We start from the raw sequence: 14,555 nt of genomic DNA, 5'->3' as shown, positions 1-14,555 counted from the left end.
TCTTTTAAACCATCAGAAACTTCCCATTTTCTTCAAAGGATGCCAAAGTGGCATTCATTTACATGATTCCCTACTGTGAATATCTCTATTTTCACCAATTATCCAACTATGAGATGCAACCAGTGGTAGTAGCAAGAGCTAATGAGGTCACAGCACAGCACAACACAAGCAATCACACCAGTGAACCACTGCTGAGGTTACATCAACCATAAATTCATCCAAGCCAACAAGAATTAGAAATTTATCATTACTCAGTTGAGTTCAAAACAAAGCTAGGGTACCCAACACTAGTTGTCTTCCATCCAAGCTTCAATAACACATCAAAGGAATCATTACTGCATAAGGAGTTCATCCAATTATCTGACATCAATAAAAAAAACCTTTTCAGATAATTGAATTAGGCAACAACAATCATACCAGGATGCTATGGAATCATCAAGGCAGGTCACCAATACATGGTGAGAAGCTACAGAGACATAGCAATAGCATAGGACATTAAGTGAAAGGCATGAGCAATGAGCCAGTAAGTAAATCACTAGCACATGATGATAATTTGACCATTTAGAGCATGCACACACAAGCAATAGCAACAGTATAGTTCACCAGGACAATGACATCAACAATGACAGCAAGCTAGCAACAGTAGTTCACCAGGACAATGACAACAACAATGACAGCAACAATGATAAATGGCATCAATTAACACCAACCTTCTCCCCTCTCTGTAATGGAGCACAGCAGCATTTCATCGAGCACAACAACAGCACAACAGCAGCACAGCAGCACAGCAGCAATTCATCGAGCACTTTGTGCTCGCGCGGGAGAGGAAGAGGGAGGGGAGGGAAGAGGTGGAGCTCACCGACAACAGGGGTGGAGGAGGAGGTTGACGACGACAGAAGGGGTGGAGGAAGAGGACATGGCGACTCCTCCTCCTTGATGCGGCGCCGGACCCTCCTCCTGCACGCCGCGGCCCCTCCTCCTCCACGCCGCAGCGGCATGTGCTGCTGATGGTGGTGGGGATGGGTGGAGCGTGGCGGCATGCGGCCCTCGCGGAGGAAGGCGGCGGCGACAGCGGCGGCGCTCACCATGGAAGGCGGCGACGCACGGTAGGGATCAAGAGGGGAGAGAGGGGGTACGGGCGAGGGAGGGGGTACGGCAGTGGAGGAGGAGGGGCCGCGGCGGCGGCGCTCACCATGGAAGGCGGCGATGGCGGTGGCGCTCACCATGGAAGGCGGCGAAGCGCGGTAGGGATCGAGAGGGGTACGGGCGAGGGAGGGGTACGGGCGAGGGAGGGGGTACGGCAGTGATATAAGAGGCACTATTTCTGTGGCGCACCAGAACTAGTGCACCACAGAAACACTTATTTCTGTGGCGCACCAGAGTGCGCCACAGAACATTTATTTCTGGCGCAGCATGCCCTGTGCGCCACAGAAATAACTACACTAATTATTGGTGGTGGCAGGATGTGGGCCCCACCTTATTTCTGTGGCGCATGGTTCAGTAGTGCGCCACAAAAATAAGCTATTTTTGTGCTTTCTGGTGCGCCACAAAAAAGGTTTCTGTGGCGCATTTTTAGTGGTGCCCCATAGAACTAAGCTCCACCTATAAGCATTTCCCTACTAGTGTAAAAAGTGTGGAAATGTGCACATAAAAGGTATAAGAATGGTAACAAAACAAGCATGAAGCATCAAAAATTATAGATACGTTTGAGACGTATCAATCGTCGACGGAGACGAGCTCGATTTTGCCATTCCCGGCGATGACCTGAGAAAGGGAACAACCAAATTCGCCATGATTTGAGCTCCCCTTGATGCTTGCTTGCGCCAAGATGCTCCTCTCGACGAGGCGCTCTTCCTCGACTAGGCTACGAGCTCCGGGGTGCTCTCAATCGACGGCGTCATGATGGTCACCGGCGACAAAGAGTTGGATTTTGTGAAAGAAAGAGGAAGTGAGAGAGGATGAGGTGAGGTGGCGAAGATCAGGGCTTCCACGGTGATCCTCCCCTCCTCTTTATAGCTCCCGACGAGGTCTATATCGACGGCGAGCGTCGGTGACTGGTGGCCAGGATGCGGTGGTCATGTAGTTTAGGGTTTCGGGCGCGAATCGTGACATTTTTGGATAAGCTCGGGGGCGAAAAGGATTGGGCGAGGTTCTGAGCGTGTCGGTGACGTTCGGGGATCTTTATCAGCGATGAGAGACGTGGACGGAGCACTCCGTCGCGTCGACCACGGAGAAGACGACGGCCTCACTTTTCTTCTTTTTTATCACGAACAGGTTCGTGGGCTGGGCCGGGCTGATGTGTGGAGATGGTGATGGGCTGCTCCTGGGTGGCACGGGTGGCTGCTGTGTTGGGTTGCTGCGGCCTGACAGGTAATCCCTTCTCTCTTTTCTTTTCTTTTCTTTTCTTTTTCTGTTTTATTTTATGTTTTGAATTTCTGTTATTGTTATTTGAATTATGTTTTTTTATAGGTTTCTATTATTTGGAAGCCTTCTAAAAGTGATCAAGTGATTCCAAATTCCATAGTGAAATATTAGGATAATTTTATATGGGGTTAACATATTGGATTCTTAATTTCTATTTGAGTTTTGGAACTTATCTTTCAATCAATATGACTTTAAAATATTGACTTAGGAGTATTAAAATTATTTTCCAGAAGGTTATTTTTAACTACCAAGTGTTAGTTGTATTTCCTTGTAAATAACCCTTTCTAATTTAATACATAAGGTTGCAACTAAGATTTTCCAGTCACAAGGCGGATTGCAACTAAAAAATATATAATAAAATATATCGGAAAAATTGAGTCATACAATTTCAGTGCTTTAAAAGGAAAATTCTAACCATGTAAATATGCAACGGCTTAAGACCCACACATTTTGAAAAAAAGAAACACGGCCAAACGGGATATATGTTCCAAGAAAAAAGACATCATTACAAAAGACGGTACACACATAAGCCCACAACCCTATAGGCAGAAAAACAACAGAGACACATCCCAAATCCTTGTGGGTAACACCAGCCCAACAAAATTATAAGAAAGCAAAAAAAGAATAGATGCAATCCATTACTACGGTTATGAAATAAGCTAAAACTAATAAATCTTAGCTAGCTGAGAATTATTAGCAAATCCGTTAAACAAAAGTAGAGGCTATGACATCAGGTGTGTATGTTGTTTACTCAAACGTAGCTGATTCATGAGAAAGTAATTAATCTTGACCTTAAATTGAAGATCCAACGGTAAATATAATGAGGGGACGGGGAGAGGAAAGGTAGACTTCATCACACGATCTAAACCTCCCCGCGCGGCGGCGCCGCGCCGCACTTGGGAGGCCCTCTCCCCGTCCCCTCCTCAAGTCCCCTCTCCCGCCGCCGCTGCCCTGTGCGCTGCTGGGCAAAGCCCCGGTGGCGTGGCGGCGGCGACGGCCTTTACCTCCGCCGGTGACGGGAGGAATCGGCTGCGGCCTCCACCGGTTCCTTCCACTTCATCGACGGCATCGGCGGGGCAGCGATGGCCAGGGGCGACGTGCCGTTGTGGCGGTTCAGCCGGGATTGACGACGGGTCTCCGATCTGGGCCTAGATGGGCCTAGGCGGGCTCGTGTGTCCGTCCTCGATCCTCCTTGCGGCTGCGGCATTTTCCTGGGCTTCTCCCGCATCTTGAGGTGGCCTGGGGCAGCAGCTCTAGGTATGGCGGTGGTGCTCGTCTTCTTCGTCGGAGGCGGGCGGCCAGTTTAGGGCTGTTCGTGGGAATCTTTTGATCTCAGGTCCAGTCCCAACAACGGGTTGGGGAGCGTAGCTGCCGGTGAAAACCGTGCTCTGACCTTGGTCATGGCGGACGATGGTGACGTCACGCGGCGCTACCTTCTTGAAGGCATCATCATCGCAGTCTACGGCTTCTTACTCGTGCTGCTCCGGGAGAAATCCTAGATCCGATCCCGGATCGGGCGATGGCGGCGTACGACGTCGTTCTCCCTCCTGGGGGCATCGTCCATGGAGCAGATGCAAGATGGAGGGTCCTAAGGTGGAGCGGCGTTTTTCTTTTGTGTTGAAGACGGTTAATCTCGGCGGCGAGGTGCAACGGGGTAGCATCGTCAGATACATCATGTTCGACGTGCGCAGGGTGGCGGAGCTGTCTAGCGTCGTGGTGGCGTTGGTGGCAGGCCTCGCAAGGTCATTACAATGATCTCTCCTGAAGATGGGTATGCGGAAGACGGTGGCGGCGAGGACGTACGCGCTGAGGGTCTGCCGGACCGGTTGTGCCACCTGCTCACCATTGAGCGACTTGTCGAGGCCTTCGGTTTTTTGATGATGCGCGTTGGTGTGATGTCAGGGTATTGGCTCTGTTCATTGACCCCCTCCCCTCTCATCAGTGATGTAGGATTAGCGAGTTGTCGTTAGTTTTGGTGGTTTCGGTTCGATCTTTGTAATTCTTCTTGTAAGGTGTTGTGAATAATCTAATAAAAAAACCGTGTCCATCCCTTACGCAGAAGCTGAGGTGATATTTCCACTATTTCGGAAAAAAACAGTAAATATAATTAGGATGATGTTGATCAACGTAGTGTTTCAAAAACTTCCCTTATATCGGGTTGTAAAGAATATGAAAAGCCTCTTACATCTATGCCATCTTTATTGATGCAGAAGCGAAAAATAAGATGGTTACCAAAACCTTGAAACAATAATTTTAATAGAAACTTAACACGTTGATTGGGCTTCTCAGCCCTCCCGACGCCGACCTCAGTAGATTTGGAGAAGAAAAACGGTGAAGTATATATGATGTCAACATATGTGTGCATCAAGCACTCAAACATCGCACATTTGAGCAACTCCATTCTGACAACTAGCAGATGGAGTAGTCAATATTTGTACTAGAATTTTTGAGTGTGGATTTTGTACACACAAGCATGGGTGTGAGCGCAATCTGTACCGTCCGTTTTAGTTTTGAGATCCACGCCACTTAACATTTTACTTTTTCATTCTGTTTTGGCCAGTATTTTATCTGCCGCGTCAATCGTTGCTTTTCTCCGTTGTTTGCTCCCCGCGACCCGCCGCCACCAGTCCATGTTGCAGTCTACTCTGTAGGGAGAGACTCTGTACCTGTCCAAAACAGAGAGCCGGCCCGGTCGCCGTTGTTCCTCCAACAAACTCTCCACTCTAGCCGCCGGCGAAAAAGACCAGTTTTCCTATCCGCCCTTTACCCTGTGCGCTCGTGGGCTGACAACGCTGCCCACCTTTCCCCAGTCCCCACAACCGCCGCCGCTCAACGCACATGAAGAACGGCGACGAAACCCTCGCCTCCCCCACCGCCCACGAGCGTCGAGGAGGCTGCGCCTAACGGAGGCGTCGCTACAGCCATCCTGACCTGTGGAGATGGGGGATAAAGGAAGGTCGGCGCAAAGGCAGGAACATGATAGCCTGTGTAAGTGAGTTGAAAGACAAGCAGATGACTGCAGAAAGACGCTTTACACGCACGAACCTACATAAAGCATGAAGCATGCTCTTATCCATCGACAAGGAGCAATTTGACAATCACTACAGGAATGGCAGTAGACGCCGAGGGCCAAAGTGTACGCCGACGGCCAAATGTCGGGGCCGTCGGCGTACGACCTCGCCAGGGCACCGCCGAATGTCGACCGTCGGCGTACCCATGCCGTCGGCGTAAAGGTGACGCCGAGGGCTGCCCTCGGCGTCTACCTGGCCCTCGGCGTAGCGTCGGCATCGTCACCCCTCGCGCCTGAGTCATCACGGCGCTCACGGCGTCAGTCCATACGCCGAGGGCCACCCTCGGCATAGGGCATGCCCCTCCTATGCCGACGGCCACCCTCGGCATATGGTTTTTTTTTGTTTTTTTCTCTCTCATATTACTTTATATTATGTTTGTATTATTTATTTACTAGTATGAATTATGTAAAAAATGGTTCTATTTTTTAAGAATTGGTAGATGGCACATGTATGTCCCACGAGTGACGCTCTTCGCAGACGGGTCAACCGGATCTACATGGTGTGCATTTGGGAATTGCGCTAGGCCTCCGCGCAGTGGTAGGATACCTCATACGTACCACCTATCGCATGCCATATGCGCGCGCTAGCCATCTGGGAATCCTCCCTGCTTCCTGCGGTGTCCCGCCGAATCTGCTGGAAACTAACCGGATTTGAACTAGGGCCACACTTTCCTTAGCTCAATAAATCCCGGGAAAAATGTTTTTAGGTCTACGACGCGTCATTTTATGTGCTAAATGTTTTCCGTTTAGCGCGTTGGCGGGCGGGTGCACCCGCGTGTCCGGTACGGCCATACCGCATGTCTCGACGGCCCCGTTTTGCACAGTTGGCAAAGTAAACGAAGTCAAAAAGTCACGCGGAGCCGCGTGGCGTCATTTTATGTGTCCTAGTAACCACTGCAAAAGACGGAATTGGGATACGGCAATTATCTTGAAAAACCCTTCACGAATAGGGCTATCACGTCGGGAGTTCTATGGCTTTTAGGGGAAATGAGTAGGAAACGGCCCGTGGCACCACATAGTTTGTCGGAACGAGGCCATATTTGGCACGTGCGTGGGACTTAGGATGGGAAGCAAGGTCCCGGTCGCGGATTTCCAATCCGACCCACGCGCGATGGTGTTTCCATTTTCGGGGTGCCGGAACGGCCTTTTTTGTGAAGCGGCTACATGGTGTGCATGTTAGTATTGCGCGAGACCTCCGCGCAGTGGTAGGATACCTCCTACGCACCACCTATCGCATGCCATATGCGCGCGCTAGCCATCTGGGAACCCCCCCCGCTTCCTGCGGTGTCCCGCCGAATCCGCTGGAAACTGACCGGATTTGAACTAGGGCCACACTTTCCGTCGCTCAATAAATTCCGCGAAAAATGTTTTTAGGTCTATAACACATCACTTTATGTGCTAATTTTTGTCTGTTTAGCGTGTTGACGAACGGTGCACCAACACGCCCGGTACGGCCATTTCGCATCTCCCAAGGGGGCCATTTTGGCCAGATGGCAAACTAGGCGTCATATTTCGATTCCTCTATTTTTTTAGGGTCAAATAATGATATTGATGTTATATTTAGATTCCTCTCATTTTTCTGATCGATTTAGACATATTATTTGTGGAATTTCGATTTTCCGATTTAAAGATATTAATTATTCCATATTAAATAGAAAAAAGACAAAAAATAAAATCATTTTATTGTTATTTGAATTAAATATTATTATTACTTATATATTCATTGTTTCACTATTGTTTACTTAAGTAATTGTTTGGAATTCAAAAATAAAGAGGTGTGCATCACGGTTCAAGGGTTAATATGGTTGATATGCTATTATTATCAGCAAGAGGTGTCAATTCATGAATGGAAGCTCATCCGAATGGAACCAAGAAGTTAAGCATGCTGAGGCTGGAGTAGTGTGAGGATGGGTGACCGACCGGGAAGTTTAACCATGATTGTAATTTGACCCAAGATTAAGTGTACTTAGAGTTAAAAGTGTATATGGTGAAAGATAAATAAGTAAAAAAAAAAAGAAAAAAATGGTGTAAAAAAAATTAAAATTTGAAAATTTTGAAATTTTTTAAAAGTCTATGCCGAGGGGGTTGCCCTCGGCGTATGGGAGCTGTCAGGCTTCACTCGGCTTGCCACGTCGCATCATATGCCGAGGGCATTGCCCTCGGCGTCTTCACGCTCGCCGTTAACGGCGACGGCACGCCGGGGATCGTACGCCGACAGCGGCTACACCGACGGTGAGGAGGGCCGTCGGCGTAGGCGGCGTACGCCGACGGCTGGGCCTACGCCGACGGCATGGAAGCCTACGCCGAGGGACCTAGACGCCGAGGGCATACGCCGAGGGCTGCCGTCGGCGTAGCCTACGCCGAGGGCCAGGCGTGGCTACGCCGAGGGCAGCCGGCCGTCGGCGTCTCCGGCCATTCCTGTAGTGAATGCTAACACACTGCGATACAGTCATATGGATAGTCACAGATCTCCATACGAAGAATTTTGAAGCTTTAGAGGTGCTTAAGGAATCTTAAGACCGGTAGTCGGTACATGGGAATAGACCATAGCACGTGCATATCAACTTATCAAGCAGCTACTCATGATCACCAGCGACATCAACTAGATAAACTTCAGAAAGAAAAGGGTAGAAAACATAACACTAGCCATTGTTAAAGCTAGCTGAAGCGTTAAAGCTATAAACCAGGATCAAAAGGAAGATGTGTCAGCCCGATCGAATGATCTAAATTAAGATCCGGATATATCCGGGCCTTAAAAAGAAATACGGAAATCTTAGTTGCCTAAACTATTCTTGAAATCAATCGTGGATATGGCTAAATACTAGTGGCCCATGAGACAAATAATTTTTAGGCATCTTTAGCTGAAGACATGACGGACGTGGATTTTTGGCACATGGGTGCTACGAACCCTATAAACTCCAAAGTTCGTTGTAATTATAAATATAAAAAAAATTGAATCCTCCTAAAAAAAAGTTTTGGCTCGAAATTTCCATGGTATCCTGGGCAAAAATGACAAATTTATGACGAATATAGCGTGAATAGTGACATGGGGTTTGTTCGATTTTGTCTTTTTTTTGCCCAGGATACCATAGGAATCATTTAGAGATCAAACATTTTTATATGAGTATAATACTTGATCGTCCTTGGTTTTCAAAAGGATTCGATCTTTTCTTTGCACTTTTCCTGAATTACCACACCCCCCCCTCCAACCAAACACACACACACCCATCCCCGCACCCCTATACCCCAGGCACACTCTTGCAAAAAAATCTCTTGCAGGTTAGATCAACAAATTTGTATGATAAGGTTATTAGATTAATTTTGTTTAGATCAAATCGATGTTCTCTCGCTCTTTCACCTTCGTCACCATTTCACATAACATTTTTTTTGCGGGAAAGATCAAGTGATATAGAACCAGAGATCATACAGAACAGTCCTTGAAAAACAAAAAAAATTACACCCAAGTCCTGTAGGATATTGAAGATGCTGTCGACGATGGAGACGTACCGCGGCGCGCCGCCGCCGCTCCTCCACAGTATCCTTGGACACGGACGGAGACCCCAGGCGGACGGGAAGTCACGGACCTCGGCTCGAAAGAGCCTCCACCTCGCCTCGTCGCCATCGTCCTCGATCTGGATCGCAACCACCATCACCTTCAAAAGCTTCACACCGGAGCCGCCGCTCCACGACCTCCGGGATGGGGAAGAGGCACCCCACAGCTCCACCGAGCCACGAGCGCCAGGAAGAGGCAGATCCGCGGCCACGCCCCGCAGAGCATCGCCGACGGAGAAGACGTCCGCTCCCACAAAAGGCCACACCGACCGCGCCACCGTCTCCTCCGCGCCGCCGGCAGCCCACCTACTAGAACCTACGCTATATACACGCCGGGATCCGGCGATACCCCAACCTCCCGCCGCCGAAGCGCTGGCGGAGGCGGGGGATCGACCGGATCACGCGGCGGCGAGGTGGTTCGAGAGGGTTCGCCCAGAAAATCGCCAACCGCACTGTAGCGAGGGTTGGGGACGGTCCAAGGTCCGTCTAATTCTCGCGGGGCCCATTTCACATAACATAACTCCTTATATCTTTTCTTTTGCCAGAATATGTTTTTCAAGAGAAATTTTCTGACTTAAATGCACTGGTGGTACATGAACTATTCATGGCTTCTCACATTAATCGATTTCAAATCATGATTGTATCAGGCTAATCTTGTTGTTCGTGCTCACTATGGTCCATACGAGGTAAACAATGCCATGCTGCAAGTTACGATTTTTCTTGCATGGCATACGCCACATTGGAAAAAAAAACTTCATAGGCATGAGCAACACATGAGGCTTGTGCACTTTTTTACAAAAGAGAATTTGCGAACCTGTCAATGTCATACTTCAAATCAATTCAAAAAATGATACAAGTATGATATATATTCTCCTTACATTTTTAAAATACTAATTTGAGGCATTGATGTAGATTTTATTTTCCAATATTTATTTTTCAAGAATACACCCTTGAAGGTATATCAATCATATAGAAGAAAGGCCAAGACGGCCGGTACACCGTCACTCCACGGTACAATGTCACTCCACGGTACAATGCCAATCGACAAACAACACACCCTTTACACACTTCATGATAAACGACTCATCTTGCCCAACATTCTACCATAAATGATGAGAAGAGCAACACATGGCTTCAGGGCCGCTTCAAGAACCAAGAAAGACATACCATAGAATGACGTCGACTCCAAAGAGCCCGGACCAACGTACTTCCCCTCATGAGCCTCGAGGAATAGGCGAGGAGGAGGCAGGATCCGAATGGACTCAGGGGAAGACGCCGATGAAGATGTGTCGCTATGCCGTACATTGCGCCCTGAAGGCCAAGCCCAGGGCAGCAGCCAACACCGGTAGCGACTCATTGCCCCAGAGTCCAATTGTCGCATCAGCCCCTCCCTGATTGCTAAGACGACGTCTTCAAGAAGATGACACACCGTGGTGCCGCCACCGCCTGGTCCGGTCGCCGAACCTAGGGTTTCCCCCAGCATCTGATGGGAGGGGAGGCATGGTGAATTCCTTGAGTACGCCTTCAAGAAGGTAATGGCACCCTCAAGCATAGCTGTGATTAGCTTCGGTCTACGCCAATCAGGGCTTTCCCAAAACGAGGCAATAAAAACAAGAGAGAAATATTGGACCGCATGAGGTCGAACATGAAAGTTGTTGGTTATACGGTAACGATCTTAGCTACAACAATGAACAAAATTTTGAATATTGTGGTTGTAAATACCACGAATAAACTTCAAGACGTCCACATGATACGAGCCATCTGGAATTTTGCTCATGCATACGAATGTTGAGTTTCAGTTTCTTCATCAAACTTCATTTTAAGCAAGGTAGAATCTCATTTTTCGAATGTAAGCTAATTGTTGAAGTTTCTATATGTCCATGTCGTCTTCCTCTCCATGATTTTATCCACCGTCAATCTCTCTCCCTCAACGAACCCTAGCTGAGTCCACCACATTTGCACGCCACAAGATATATAATACACTCCGCTAGATTAAACTAGCACAGTAATAGATAATAATTCATAATTCCAACCTTCATTTCTGTTACTTACATTTCTAAAGCTGGGTCATGACTAGTTGCACTTTTTGTGGGAGTGTGCGGCAGTGTGCATCGTGTTATGTGGAGGCCGGGTGTAATACTTAACTTTAAGTACTAAAGTGTCCTTTAAAAAAGACAAGTTGCACATTTAGTGGAACCAAAAATGCTGACAATTGTTTGTAAAACTGTCCAATTAAACTTTGAAAGGTTAAAAATTGCATAGATAATGTTATGAATTGAGATTTAGCATTGGATCGAGATTGGAGAGGAACATTGGTATTAGACTGGATTTTGAGAAGAAAAACGTAAAATAGATACTACGTATTGTTTTACTAGTTCTCGGTCGACTGAGAATTAACTAACTTACACGAAGGTTGACTATAAAACCTTCCGATTTTCTGAAAAAAAACCCGTTGGATTTGCAAGTGCTTGGAGAGTTGCGCATTAGGTTGCAGTTCCAATCAGGTCTTTTCAGTTGCACATAAATTGCATTGAGTTACAACTCAAATTCAGTGATATTATCTGAACGAACCCAGAATTGTTCGCGTTCAAACATTTATGCTGTCAACATGTGTGTATATCAAACAATCAAACATGGTGTATACATGAGCCATTCCATTCTATTAACTTTCAACTAGTGATCGAGTAGTCAATACTTATAGCATTTACTGAACAACGAGCAAGATGCACAAAAATGCATAATACTTATGGATAGGCATCAGGCCATCAACTAGCTAGATGAGCAAATTGGAAAGTGGTGGCGGCGCTTCCAGCTCCCCAACTTTTGAAGCCATGGCCGGGTGACGGAAAGAAAATTAAAATTATTTACATGGGACTAGCTAGAGCGATCGATAGTCATTAGCTAGGCAGCCGAGCCGAGGTGGCCGTCGTCGAAGTTCAGGGAGTAGCTTTGCAGGTCATAGCCGAACCTCGGGGCACCGCCCCTCGGCCGCCGCATCAGGGTGTTCTTCCAGCTGGACCTCATCCTCCAGAACAGCTGCCTCACCGGCGCTGGCGCCCGCCACGCCGTGCTACCGGCAGCTTCCATAAATGCCATCTTCAGTCGATGTTCACGACACTTCACAGCTCACTCAGCTCGCAGCTAATCGATTTATCACTCGTATATGCACTGCTGCTCTATTATCTGTAACTGCTAGACTAGTTTGCAAGTGTTCTTACTTAGGTTCTTTCTAATCTGATGAGCACACACTGTGTATTTCGTAAACGAGCGCTCTCGGCAGCTACTTATAACCTTGCGGGTTGGATACGTGTCGCCGTCGCCAGCGAGGCCGGCACCACTCGCGCACTCCCGAGTTGACGAGGGCATCGACCATGCATGATCAGAAATTCAGAATGGCCATAGCAAAAGCACATTCCAGCCATCCTGGCCTGTGGGGATGGGGACAAAGGAAGGTCGGCACAAAGTAAGGAGCGTGATAGCCCGTGTGAGTGAGTTGAAAGACAAGCAGATGACTGCAGAAAGACGCTTGACACGCACGACCTACATAAATATCCATTCAGGTTTGGATGACACAAAGCGATTGGCAAGTTAAAGCATGCTCTTATCTATCGAAAAAGAGAAATTCGACAACGCTAACACGCCGCGATACAGTCATATGGATAGTCACAGATCTGCATACGAAGAATTTGAAGCTTTAGAGGAGGTTACGGAATCTTAAGACCGATAGTCGGTACGTGGGAACAGACCATAGCACGTGCATATCAACTTATCAAGTAGCTACTCATGATCACCAGCGACATCAACCAGATAAGTAGCAACTTTCTAAGTCCAATAAACTTCAGAAAGAAAAGGGTAGAAAAAGGAATAACACCAACCTGTGTTCAAGCTAGCTGAATCGTTAAAGCTAAACCAGGATCAAAAGGAAGATGTGCCAGCTCGATCGAATGATCTAAAGATCAAGGATATCTGGGTCTTAAAAAGAAATACCGAAACCTTAGTTGCCTAAACTATCCTTGGAATCAACCGTGGATATGGCTCAATACTAGTGGCCCATGAGACTAATAATTATCAGGCATCTTTAGCTGAAGACGTGGATTTTTGGCACATGGGTGCAATGCACCCTATAAACTCCAAAATTTGTTGTAATTATAATTATTGAAAAAAATCGAATCCTCCTAGAAAAAAAATATGATCAAGTATTATGCTCTATAAAAATGTTTGGGCTCGAAATAATTTCCATGGTAACCTGGGCAAAAATTACAAATTTATGACGAATATAGCGTGATTTTTTTGCCTTGCTTTTTTCTGAATTACCTTTTTTTGAATGTCCCATGAGCATGGATTTATTTTCCAAGACATGACTCATGTTCGTGAGATACCCCTCCCCCACCAACCAAACACACACCCACCAACCCATCCCCGCACCCCTATACCCAGGCCCTCTTGCAGAAAAATCTCTTGCAGGTCACATCAACAAATTTGTATGATAATGTTATTAGATTAATTATGTTTAGATCAAATCGATCTCTTGCTCTTTCACCCTCTTCACCTTAATTTTTCTTTTCTTTTGCCAGAATATTTTTTTCAAGAGAAATTTTCTGAGTTAAATGCACCGGTGGTACATGAACTATTCATGGCTTCTCACATTAATCGATCGCAAATCATGATTGTATCAGGCTGCTCTTGTTGTTCGTGCTCACTATGGTCCATACGAGGTAAACAATGCCATGCTGCAAGTTATGATTTTGCTTGCATGGCATACGCCACATTGAAAAAAAAAACCTTCACAAGCATGAGCAACACATGAGGCTTGTGCACTTTTTTACGAAAGAGACTTTGTGAACCTGTCAATGTCATACTTGAAATCAATTCAAAAAATGACACAATCATATTTTTTAATCATCTTTGGAAGCTAATAGTACCTTTGAAAATTAAGGTTTTCATGTGGTTTCTTAATAAAAGAAGTAATTCTAACAAAAGATAACTTAGCAAAAAGGAATTGAAATGGGTGCACGAAATGTGTTTTTTGTGATGCTCAAGAAACGGTTAATCATCTTTTTATTCCTTGTCCTTTTATCAAATGTGTATGAAGAGTTGTTCATTTTACTTTTAACATTGGACCACCGGCCAATATAACCAATATGTTTGGAAATTGGCTTAATGGGATAGATCGTATTGTGAAGCTCGAATTCGAGTTGGAGTTTGTGCATTGGTTTGGGAAATATGGAATCATCGAAACAATGTGATTTTTAACAAGATATCGGTCCCAAATTTTGTGCAAGTCATTTACAGGGCTTTGTATTGGATCCACATGTGGTCTTTCCTTCTTCCTGTGGAGCAGCGGGAACATATGGACTCTTGTTGCACTCGGTTGATGGTGGTCGTTCGGGCTATCTTCAACCAGGGTGGCTAGCGCCAACAACTTAGAATCAATGATGTTTAAACGACTACTTTTTTCGGTGTTCTGTTGGTAGCAACTTTATGCGACCCATGAGACGTAATCTACTAT

Source organism: Lolium perenne, chromosome 1 (genome assembly GCF_019359855.2).
Source record: "Lolium perenne isolate Kyuss_39 chromosome 1, Kyuss_2.0, whole genome shotgun sequence".
Lineage (NCBI taxonomy): Eukaryota > Viridiplantae > Streptophyta > Magnoliopsida > Poales > Poaceae > Lolium > Lolium perenne.
This window is presented reverse-complemented; position numbering follows the sequence as displayed.